The sequence below is a fragment of the Epinephelus lanceolatus genome, chromosome 14, assembly GCF_041903045.1.
Source record: "Epinephelus lanceolatus isolate andai-2023 chromosome 14, ASM4190304v1, whole genome shotgun sequence".
Classification (NCBI taxonomy): Eukaryota; Metazoa; Chordata; class Actinopteri; order Perciformes; family Serranidae; genus Epinephelus; species Epinephelus lanceolatus.
In genome coordinates this window covers 26,123,988-26,135,615 of record NC_135747.1, presented here as the reverse complement: position 1 = coordinate 26,135,615, position 11,628 = coordinate 26,123,988, and positions in this window count along the sequence as shown.

The following is an 11,628-nucleotide window of genomic DNA, read 5'->3' as shown; positions in this document are numbered from 1 at the left end:
GTTATTCACTCACTCTAGCAGGAAACGGCACTTCAAAACAAAAACTCTGTGCTGAAAATTCACTGTGCTTAAAAATAAAGTATGCTTTTTACAAACATGACATGTTTGTGAGTCACTTGGGGTCCATTCAGAATTGACCCGCCACCCACTGGCTTGTATGCTTTTGCAGAAGGGTCAGAGACATGGAGAAACAGCTAGCCCTGCACTTTCCAAAGGTAACAATATCAGCCTGCCAGAACCAGAACTGCTGTTACATGGACTTGTTTTATTGGTTTAGTCCATACAGAAACTGAAATGTGTAAATGGCAATTTGCTGTTTTACACAGGGTTCTAAAGAGTCTATTTTTTGGCTGAGAGCAGTTGATAGGCAACTAGTAGACATTGTCCATTTACACTTAGTTTCAGGGTTGCCAGAGTGCACAGGAAGACATTCCACCTCTATTTTTCCTGAAAGTGATGAAATAAAATACTCTCAATTTGTGTAACTGAAATTCATATACATTATTTCAAGCACTTGGACACTTGGAGATCCAATCATTACTGTTTTAAGTAACATGCAAGAAAACATGCCACCTTGCATTTCCACCACTGTACGGTGAATAAAATTATCTTTTTACTGTCTATAGCTGCTAACTGTTAACTATTAAAAAATTAAAAGACAGCAAAACATCCCCCATTTTGTAATCATACTTTACTCATGTATGTAAACCTGCCACTGGAACAGTGGTTACATAACCTTCACAACAAGCCATGACTTAACTGTGCACACATGTACGCTCGTCATGTATGTGCTGCCATAACTTAACAAATAGCACTCCACCCCTGCTTAGGTTGTGGTATGGATTAGTCTAGACAAACCACATACTATAAGGGGTTGTTATTAGTCAAAACAGAGCTGCTGAGATGCTGGTTAGCTGACTTTGTTATTGGTAGACACAGTGAGGCTAGCTGTTTGCCCCTGTTTCCACTCTTTATGCTAAATTAAGCTAAGCTAACAGGTAGCTGGCTCCATCTAGATTTACTGTACAAATATGAGAACAGTCTTCTCATCTAACTCCCTTCAAGGAAAAGAAGAAACATATTTCCAAAAATGAATAAACTGTGATGCACTCTTCTTTTGATGTTTTATAGAAGTGTTTGTTGTATGTGAAAATTTAACAGTTACGAGTAAAAACAACTGATAAACTGTTGAACACGTAGCTTCTAAGCAATCTCCAGCCTCAGAGTGAGTTTCACAACTGTGCAAGTTAAGGATTTAAATGTCACTGTAAGAAAAAAAGCATTGTAAAGTCAATGACTGCCATTGTGCCAGAGGGGGAGGAAAGGGAAGGCAAGTCTGTTGGATGCCCAGGTCACCAACCCTTGACCTCTGTCCTCGACCCTTGAATCTATGACATCTGTCTGCCTTTCCCGCCTTCTCCCCCTCCCCCTGTCCTGTCAAAGGAATTTGATTATGACGGGGGGTGAATGTGGCTTCCAAAAGTGACACATTTTTTAAACACAGCCTCGACTTGGTGAACAAGTGTGATATATAAACTGCATGTTTGTAGCAGCTCGTGTATTTCACAGTTCATCTGAGCTGCACTTTGTCAACAGCTTCTTTTCTTTGCTTATGTGAAACATTAGCACCTGAAAATAAAGATGTTTTTTTCCCTTTATTCTGCTTTGCTTTGTCTGGAAAATAGGTCTGTAGGCTATGACATAACAGTGTACCACAGAAAGCCTCCTGCATCTCTAGCCTGTGTGGATGGTTGCAGAGGGGGAGGGGAGGAAGATAGTGGGGGTGGTGTTGTACAGTGAGTACATAAGGCTCACTTTTTCTCTCTGATGCCACAAGCTCATATGCGTGCGCACACACACACACACACACACACACACACACACAGACAGACACACACAAATAGAGAAGCCTTTTCCTCCAGACTGGCTCTGACAGCCCGGCCCCCATGCTCCTATTCTCTTTACAGTGTAAATAAAGCAGCAGGGCTTAGGGAACTAAATCCAATATGTCAGTGGACACCAGAGCACAATGAGGAATAGATACCGACTGGATATTCCCCTGCTACAAACTCAGCTATCCACGCGCTTCCCCGGCCTAATAACGACACAACAAGAGTCGTGTGACTCGCAGCACCCTTCCCCCACCCGTACATATTACCATTGCTCCTCAGTGCTGTCTAGAAAGGTCATGTGACCCTCATCAGCTTCCCGGGTTGGGGGAGGGGAGGCAGATTGAACCTGTTCTTTGTTAGGAGGTCAGCCCCAGCTCTATGGCAGGAAGCGCGCCTACCATACAGCATGTAATAGAAGTGCAGAAGGGGCAGAAGGCAGAGCAGGGGGATTAGAGACTCGAGTTTTTGAGCATTCATGCAAATAGAGAGCACGCAAGCAGGACTCGCATGGCACAGCTGTGCTAAGGCTTGCTTCACAAATGCAGCTCCAGTGGTTTAAAATGGCACAAGGCTGATGTAACAGACAGAAAAATAAGTGAACCAATTTTAGGCCTGGTCTCTGTTTTTATTAGCGCCAGCTCAAATGTCTGGATACAGTTAATATAAGCATGACATTAGCACTGTTTGTGTGGGTAGAGGTAGTGGCAGTGCTGAGGGTATACAGCTGGAGATGGGGAAAGAAATTCAAGCAGGAATATTTGGTTATTTAAATAAATTAAAATAAATATAGAGGAGCAGTATTCTTTCAGAGGGAGCCAGCTAGAAAGCAGCACAGAAAACTTGAATATTTGCAGATGATGTTGTCCTTCAGACTGTAACCTCATGCAGTTTGCAGCCAAGTGTGACAGGGTTAGGATGAGCAATTCTAAAATCCCAAAGGGGTGGTTGTTTCCTAGAAAAAGAAAGTGTAGTGCTCCATGAGGGGGGAGGGGAAGCAACCATATTTAGTGAAGGAATTTAGGCGTCAGTGATGGTTAATTCCAGTAGTGGGAAGAGCTGAGGTATAATACAGTCTGTTTATCAGACTGTGTTTGTAGGAATAAAGCTGAATAATGATATAAACCTTTCACTTTACCACTCAATCTTAATTTCTTAAACCCTTCATTATGCCAGCATTGCATTTTTAATGCAGGCCCAAACAATAATGGCATATTGCCGCCCCAGTGTGTAAATTTACATAGTATGCCAGCAGCAACAGAGGGGCGTGAGGTGGTGTGTGATGACAATCATTTACCATCAGTGTTACATGGCTGGTTGATCTTGTGTTCTGCTTGGAGGGTAAGTAGCTCCTGGACTTCATTGTCTCTGCAGTTTGGGGACATTTTCAGTTGCTGTTCTTCCTCTTTGAGTAAGCACTTGAGTAACTACTAGCTGCTTTTGAAATCTTCTGGCACCATAGATTGTATAAATCACCCATTAGTTTGTGGACTGCTGTTTTAAAGTCTTGAGTTCGGTATTTCAGCCGTCGCCATGTTGGCTTTTTGGAGTCAGAAGTGACCATATTTGGACGAGAGGTTGGAGCTGTCGAGGAGCGTGAGGTGGAACTGACTCATGGACTGTGTGGATCTCTGCAGAAAGCCTGTCACTTAAGCACCCCGCTCTTAAATATGTTTAACTTTGGGCCTTGATAAAATGTAAACAGATGAGTTATAAGAAAATCCCTCCCCTAACAGTTGTCATAAATGTTGAAATTAGGCACAGAGACCAAAGTCGGTTTTTATACCAGGCTGTAAACATATTTATTTATATTGTTAAGTTGGGCATTTTAACATGGGAGTCTGTGGTCATTTGCTGTTTTGGAACCAGCCTCAAGTGGCCATTCGATGAACTGCAGTTTTTGCCACTTCCGCATCGGCTTTATTTTTCAGCCTCAGAGGTTGCCATTTGGGGTGCACACATAACACATCCTCAAAATGTCACACCTGTCCCATTCAAGGTCCGACTGGCTGTCCCTTTTACACAATCGTCAATTTGGCAACGTTACTTCCTCTGTCGGCTGAAAGGCAAGACAAGTCTGTCCTCCCATTCCGCAATCGTACCTTTAATACCGAACAGCGAGGTGGAATAATGGCCCAACATTCCTGCCTTGACCAGGCAGTGTAAAAGAGGATACTGAAACAATGAGAAATTGAGAAAAGTGTGTATTTTACTGATAACTGGAAGGCTTTGTTTCATTTCTGATCAAATTTGTAGTCAGAGGTGGTTCAACCTAGTGGTAATTTTGTAGGCTGTAGTTTGTATTGTTAAGCATTTCAGGTACACCTCACTACCACATTAAAGTAGGAATGTTGACTGACATCTGAACTTAATTGTTATTCAACATCCTATTCAGTATGTGTCTTGCAGTTCAACCAGTTCAGTGTCACCTCCCACACTGTAGCCTACCACATCACAGCCAATCTGTAACACAATCTTGAGAACACCTCGCATTACTTTTCAAAGTGGCATAATGGCATCGTATTAAAAAGTGTGTTATACATCATCTCACCGAACTCTAGTATGCAGTACAAAAATTTGAAATGATCACCATCAATCCCAGAAAATCAGGGGTAAGTATTACAGTAAGATAACAGGAAGAGGTTATTTGAGGAACATACAGTATGTCTGACATGCAAATGGGTCATATTTGAATATGTCCAGATGTGTGAATGAAGAAATTTTTTGATTTGTCATTTTCTGGAAATAAGATGTCTCACTTCCTCACTGAAATCTATATAACAATTGACTGTTGAGAAAGGGCTCCGAAACGGTTATTTGGCAGGCTGCAGTTCTGAGCTCATACATCCATTCATCTGCTCTCATCAAATATGGATTGCTCTGGAGAACAGCTCTCACTGGATTCTCTTTGTAGCATATGGCCCTACAACATCTGCACATCAGAGACTCAATGACATCTGCATGTCTTCTGTAAATGTTGTGTGTTTATTTTCATTGTCTCTCAATCAGATTGTAAAAGACAGTAGCTGAGAATCCTGAATGTGAGAGCCTCGTGTGATGCTTGGAAAAATCTGGAAAGAAAAAAGAAGAACAAAGCCCTGAGATGGGCAAAGCAAGTAGGTGCACGGATATTTAACATGTTAAAGAATAGGGTTAATATTACATGCAGTAAATCAAGAGGGTTGGTGATATTCAATAGTCGTTTTATTGTCATCAGATCCCATGAACAGACTAAATCAAGCTCTAGCCTACTAGTATTACCTGAGAACCCACAGCCCCCATTCCTCTGTGCCACAGCCCCACATTGTTATCCCAAAACAAATAAAAATACATCAGTGAGTCACATAGTTGCACTGGATGACATGTTCCTTCATTACGATGAACGTAGGCGCTGTAGTTTATTTTGAGTCAATCCCCCATACACCATTTTGGTGCCACACACTCTCAATAGAGCACCAAACTTATATCAATCTGCAGCTGAAAACTGTTTTCAATTAAATACACTAGATATTTTTGTTTGAGAAGGGTTTGCCAAAAACTGCAGTGCCCAGCTGTTTTTTGTGAAAATATACTTAGCCTTTAAAAAAAATCATCTCAGTCTCTTTTCTTTCTTTTTTTTTTCAACCAGTTTGAAAGATTTATATCTGCAGTAGGAATGAAAGGGCCTGAGGGTGAGTCCCAATGACAGTGTAGGGAAGTAATAAAGAAATGCTTCTCCCCCCCAAATGATCATTTGTATGTCAATTACTCACCTTGTGTTACACTGAATTCACAAAGAAAGGTTACTTTTTCTCACATGCTGTAGAAGCAGCGTTTCTGGCACAGTTTAATAAATGTAAAATTCGGAAACACTTCTGCATAAACAGCGCAGGTGCACTACTTGTCAGTGCATGAGACTGTGCGGAAGTGGTGTAAATATTACTGTTTTAGCAAAAATGCACGTGTTTTGGAAGTACTGAGCATACGACTGATAAAAGAGACTTGGATTATAGTCAAGCGGCATCCTCTGAGGCTGAAAAATGAAGCCTATGTGAAAGGGCCAGAAACTGCAGTTCATTTGGGGCCTGTCCCAATACCCCCCCTTAGCCCTACCCCCTGGCCCTACCCCTATATTTGCGTGTTCCCGCTTGGTGTCCCAAATCCTTTTTGCGTGTAGGGGTAGGGGGCATAACAAGGGGTAGTGGGTATGAAACTAGCAAATATAGGGGTAGGGCCAGGGGGGACAAGAGACGGGGAAAAAAGTTCATACATAGCTAACGTTACCGTCCTCAGTAGTAGCTAGTTGGCTAGCTCGCGCTATCTGGCGTCTGTCATCTGTCCTGTTCTGCAAAACTGTTGGATTTTTCACATTACGATAACACACCAGCTAGTTACAACTATGCTGCCTTGTAATGTTAGCTGGTCAGCTAGCTTGGAAATGTAGATGGCTCGCAGCTTCCTGTGTAAAATAGTTACATATGCGTGAACATAACCGACACAGTGACGTAGTGAGTGGTGTCCCAATTCCTAGTGAAAGATTTCAACCCCTACCCCTCGTTGCTTCATTTTGAGGGCCAAGGGGTAGTGGGCAAGGGCTAGGAGTAGTGGACAAGGGGGATATTGGGATTGGGCCTTGGTAGCCACTTGAGGCTGGCTCCAAAACAAAGTAAGGCCCAGCTCACACAGAAAGCATGTTAGCAGCTGGAGGCGGCTTTTTGTTATTCTGTTTTATGAGAATGAAGCTTTTTGCTCGTGTTTTTTTGTGTTGAGATGCACCTACCGTTTCTGCGCTCCAGGCACCTGGTGTTACTGCTGGAGCACTCTGAACTCCTTGAGTTGAAAGAAACTTCAACTCAGAGCAGAAAAGCGCCCCACGTCATTTCTTTTATTGTCATCTTTTTTTCCCATTGTCCAATCGGATGATTTACAGTTGGTAAACAATGGAGGAGAAACTGGTGGTAGCAATTGCTGGATGCCCAGAACTATACAGCCCGAAGAAAGACAGCAGGTTGTCAAACTGCCGTTTAGTCGTCCTAAAATATGCCTGGAAATGGACATCATGGAGGCAAAGCTCCTGGACCAACCGGTGGTACTCCCTGTGATCCACCCTCTTTTTTACGGTCTCATGTACCCACACAAATCTCCGTCTTCCTGTGCCCAACAAACTATTTGCTGACAGCCTCTCACCCTCAACCAGAGCTACAGCAAGCACCCTCTGCCTCAACATTTTAGGAACTAAGTGTAAATTAATGTGGAAAAAAGAAAACAAAAATAGGATAGATTGCTAACACAAGAAGGTTAGTGTAAGGACATGACAGGGTGGTTGCCTGGCAACAACAACAAAAAAAAAAACGTTCAGGTCTCTATAGCTTTTGAACATTCATTCAACTGTACGGGATGGATTTTTTTTATTTCTTTATGACTCACCTGTTTATATTTCACTATAGCCCAAAGTTACACATATTTAAGGGCAGGGCAGCTTCAGTGACAGGCTATCCTAAAGGCATCACTACAGTCATTGAGTCAGATTCAACCCCCGCTCCTCCACAGCTCCTATTTCTCATCCAAATATGGTAACTATGGCTCCAAAGAACAATGATGGCTAGGGCCAAAGTGACACACTCAAGGCTTTCAGATGGCAGTCCACAAACCAATAGGTGACATCACAGTAGCTAAATACATTATTTTCCACAGTCTAGAGTTTGTAAACAGATGTTATATTCCAGTTTTGCTGTTGTTAAATGTGGCCCCTGATGATTTCAGCTCATCAAGAATGTTTGCTTTTTTTGGATTCTTCGTTCATAATGGAGGCAGGTAAAACAAAATTTTCATCATGATTTCAACATGACATGGGGTGAGTAAGTGACTTGCAAAAGGTTATTCAGGAGGTTAAGTATGCCTTTAAGACAAACAAGACAGACAAATTCAATATAGCCTACTTAACAGTGTAAATTTTGGCCTTGATTATAGCAAATGTCTCTCACAATCTGACCACAATGCAATGTTTGTTAAGACAGCAACAATATTAAATTGGGGGGGGGAAAAGTATTTTAGATAAACCCAAATTGTTTTAATGACCTGAAGACATTTTTGCTTAATATCACCACTAACAACCACATACAGTTGGTCATATAACTGTGACCTGCAGAGAGATAACCAGAAGAGCCAGAGGAATAGTTAGATAACAATCATGGCACAAAGTATAACTTAAATGGAGCTCCTTTGTCCGCAGAGAGAATTTATCAGCTGTTAACTTTATACCCTCTCAAATGAAAAATCACAATAATAATTCTGTCATGTTCCAACAGGGACTTGTCTTCCTGTGCTGCTCATTATTGACCTCAAAGACCTCATCACACCTTCAAATATTTCTTATCTCCTTTGGTATTACAGTGAGATATCATTTTAGTCCCATATCTACTGCTTTGTACAGTCTTGCTGTGATGTACTGATAATAAGCTTTCTTTTTGGTTATTTTCCTGCAGTCCAGTGTTGCTCTTTTTCCATTTTTAAAAAAATAAATACTGAAGTCATGAGCTCAAGCCCCACAGACACAACCCCACCCGTCTTGTAAATTTTATAGCCGACCCCAAAAGCAAGTCTATAAAATAGATTTTTCATATTTTATTAATTTGGTTAACTGTAAGATTTTTTACAAGTGTTATATCTCAACATTAAGGTCTATGTGCTGCTTCAAAGCCTGCTCCACACTGCCGGGGAAAGATATGGATGTCAGATCAGAATCTGTTTTTTTTCAAGTAGCCTGAAAGTTGTCAAAATAAAGTCTTTTGAGTCTAAAATACCAGAATCAGCCTGTAATATACACATCACATGCACATTTTCGTGCCAAAGAATACAAACTCAGTGTCCTAAATGGGTGGCTATGGCCTTATTTACAGACTGGTTACCAAACTCTGTTTTTAAAGAAATATTTCACCTACAAAATGACCAATTGTCTATATATTAGTCATGCCGTGCTACCTTGAATTAGTGAAAAATACTTTGTTTTTCTTGCATGCCTCCATGGGAAAATGGCTAACATATCGATTTACTGATTCATTGGGGACCACAATTCATGCAGTATAATCCAAGTCTAATTTATCCAGTTATGTGCTCAGTACTTCCCTAAAGCCTGGTATACACTGTGTGATTTTGGGCTGTCCCAGACCAAAGATGACCAACGTGGAAGATACACAGCATAATCTTTGGTCGTGGCTCTAAAACGGTGATCCTACCTCGCACAGTGAGAGAAGTTCAAGGATGGCCATTGTCAGCCTGGAACAAAATTCTGACAGTGTCAGAAATTTGGGATGACCATCTCACTGTGTGATTGCTGTTACGACCTACATCTACCAACCAACCAAGAGAACTGCAGCATGAAATGATGCACTGGCGCTAATCTCAAAGGAACAGATGGATAGCAGCTTGTCATGGAGGCAAAACATGCTAAAAGAAATGTGTGGGATTCCAGCAAAGAGGAAAACCTTGTGGAGTTGTGGCAGCAAGCCTTGCCTGTATGTTGCGTCCTCCAGCTCTTACCATGATCGCCTATAGAAGGAAAAAGCATGAAAAGAAATTGTAGCGGTGCTGCATCTGCCACGTTAGCAGTTAACAAACACACACACACAGACACATCACAGTATATAGTGCCTACAACTATGGTTATTCAATAATGTGACCTTCTATGTTGTTCACACTCAGTGAAGGCTACTGCATTGTGCGTCGTAGCCTGTGATTCAGTAGGCACTGTTATCATTTATCATGCAACCTGAGCCTGGTCTCACTCAAAGGTGTCAAATTAGGTGCTTGGGCAGTCACTTACAGCATCAGAAACCAACGAAAAAAGGCTTCCTTTAACGTTGGCATAATACGCGGCCGGTTGCCATTGTGGTCTCATGGTGCCCTGTGCCGTCACGGAGAAATGTGGCAGGACAAGGATGAAAGTTAAGGCGGCAAATGTCCGAGTGGGACAGGCGGGAGGGGTGGTGGATGTGTCCACCAAACCATGACTTTCACCCAAGAGATTGGTGTTCACGTCCCGTAAGATTCTAAAGCCAAACCCTGTTCTTTCTTTTCTTAAACCTAACCACATGTTTTTGTTGAAGGAAAAAAAAAACATTAATTTGCAGCATTGTACCAATGTAGTGCGTTTATTTTGAAAGAGACTGTATGAAAATGTTAAATTTTCTGTGAAAACAGAAGTGTATCTTGAAAGAAGACAATGCATGTAACAAGCAGAACTTGGCACTGTGTCCCAGATCGTCAACAACCAACGCGCCCAGGGTACCTTGCACATCACATACGGACTTCAAAACTAAACGTCAATATGTGATGAGGTTGGAGTGGGGATGTGTTGCAGTAATCATGTTTAAAGCGACAAATAAGTCACTTCCGGGCAACATTCAAAAATTGTTTCGTAACAGGGATCAGGGTTATAATTTAAGAGGACAATATAATTTAAAAAAACAATGTGTTCGTACAACCAGGAAGAGTCTGTGTATTTCAGTGTATAATAATAATAATGATAATAATAATAATAATAATAAACTTTATTTATATAGCGCTTTTCTAAATCCAAGTTACAAAGTGCTTTACAGTACCATACACTATGAAAAACAAAGAAGTAAAAGAACATCATCCACAGAAAATGCAATTTAAAAATTATAATATATACATAAATGTATACGCATATGTCCATGCAAACACATATATACTCTTACATACATACATCTATGCATACACGTCTATGCACATACGTACACATAAAGGCTGCACATACATGCACACATACCCATAAACACACATACAAGCATACACACATACCGGTATGTATATATGCAAATATAGGCGCACAAACACACCTTCAAAGTCAAACAATGTTATATAAATGCGAGTCTGTACAGGTGGGTTTTTAATAACTTTTTAAACTGAGGAACTGAGTCAGCCGACAGTAAAAGCATGATCGCCCTTGGTTAGAAGTCTGGACCGTGGGACTTTTAACAACATTTGGTTTTTCGATCTGAGGAATCTTGGAGCAGAATAGGGGTTGAGAGCTCTGAAAAAATCAATTTAAAATATTATACAAAAATATATATTGATAAATTTGGCAGGTATATAGATGAGGAAATGCTGTGGTAGGGGGGTGCATGTTTATTCTGGAACACTTGGCACTTGGACTGTAAATAAACTGGGTTTATTACTAATTTATTTAATTGGGTGGTAAATAGATTTGGGATTGTTGTATATAGGGTGTAAATAAATTTGGGAATTTGTTGAAAAAATATATGAGTAAAAGAAGAAATGTAAGACAGGTTATGACATGTAAGTTTTACTTCTACCTATTCCTTTTTGGACACTGTTATCTTTGTCTTGTTTTTTATTTATTTTTTGGTTTGAAATAAAGTCATTCACTCATTCAACTCCACTGCTTTGAGGCCATGCAACTCAAAAGACACAGTTCAAAACACAGGCTGTAGCCGGAATATTTCCTGCGCGCATATTGCCGTGTGTACGGTAACCAAAGGAATGTGTCACACCAGTGTAGAGCCGTAATGATGTCAACTTGTTATTTACTTTCCAAATCTGAATGACTGAGCAAGGCGAAAGGAGAATTAATCAACCGCTGTGTGACCGGGCAGGCGAAAAATAGTGGAGTGTGGGGGAGGGGAAGTGGCTCACAGGCCAGATAGGCAACATATTACACTGTAGCCTGTGAGACTCAGCACACTGCCTATACTGGGGGACAAAATATCAAAGTAAT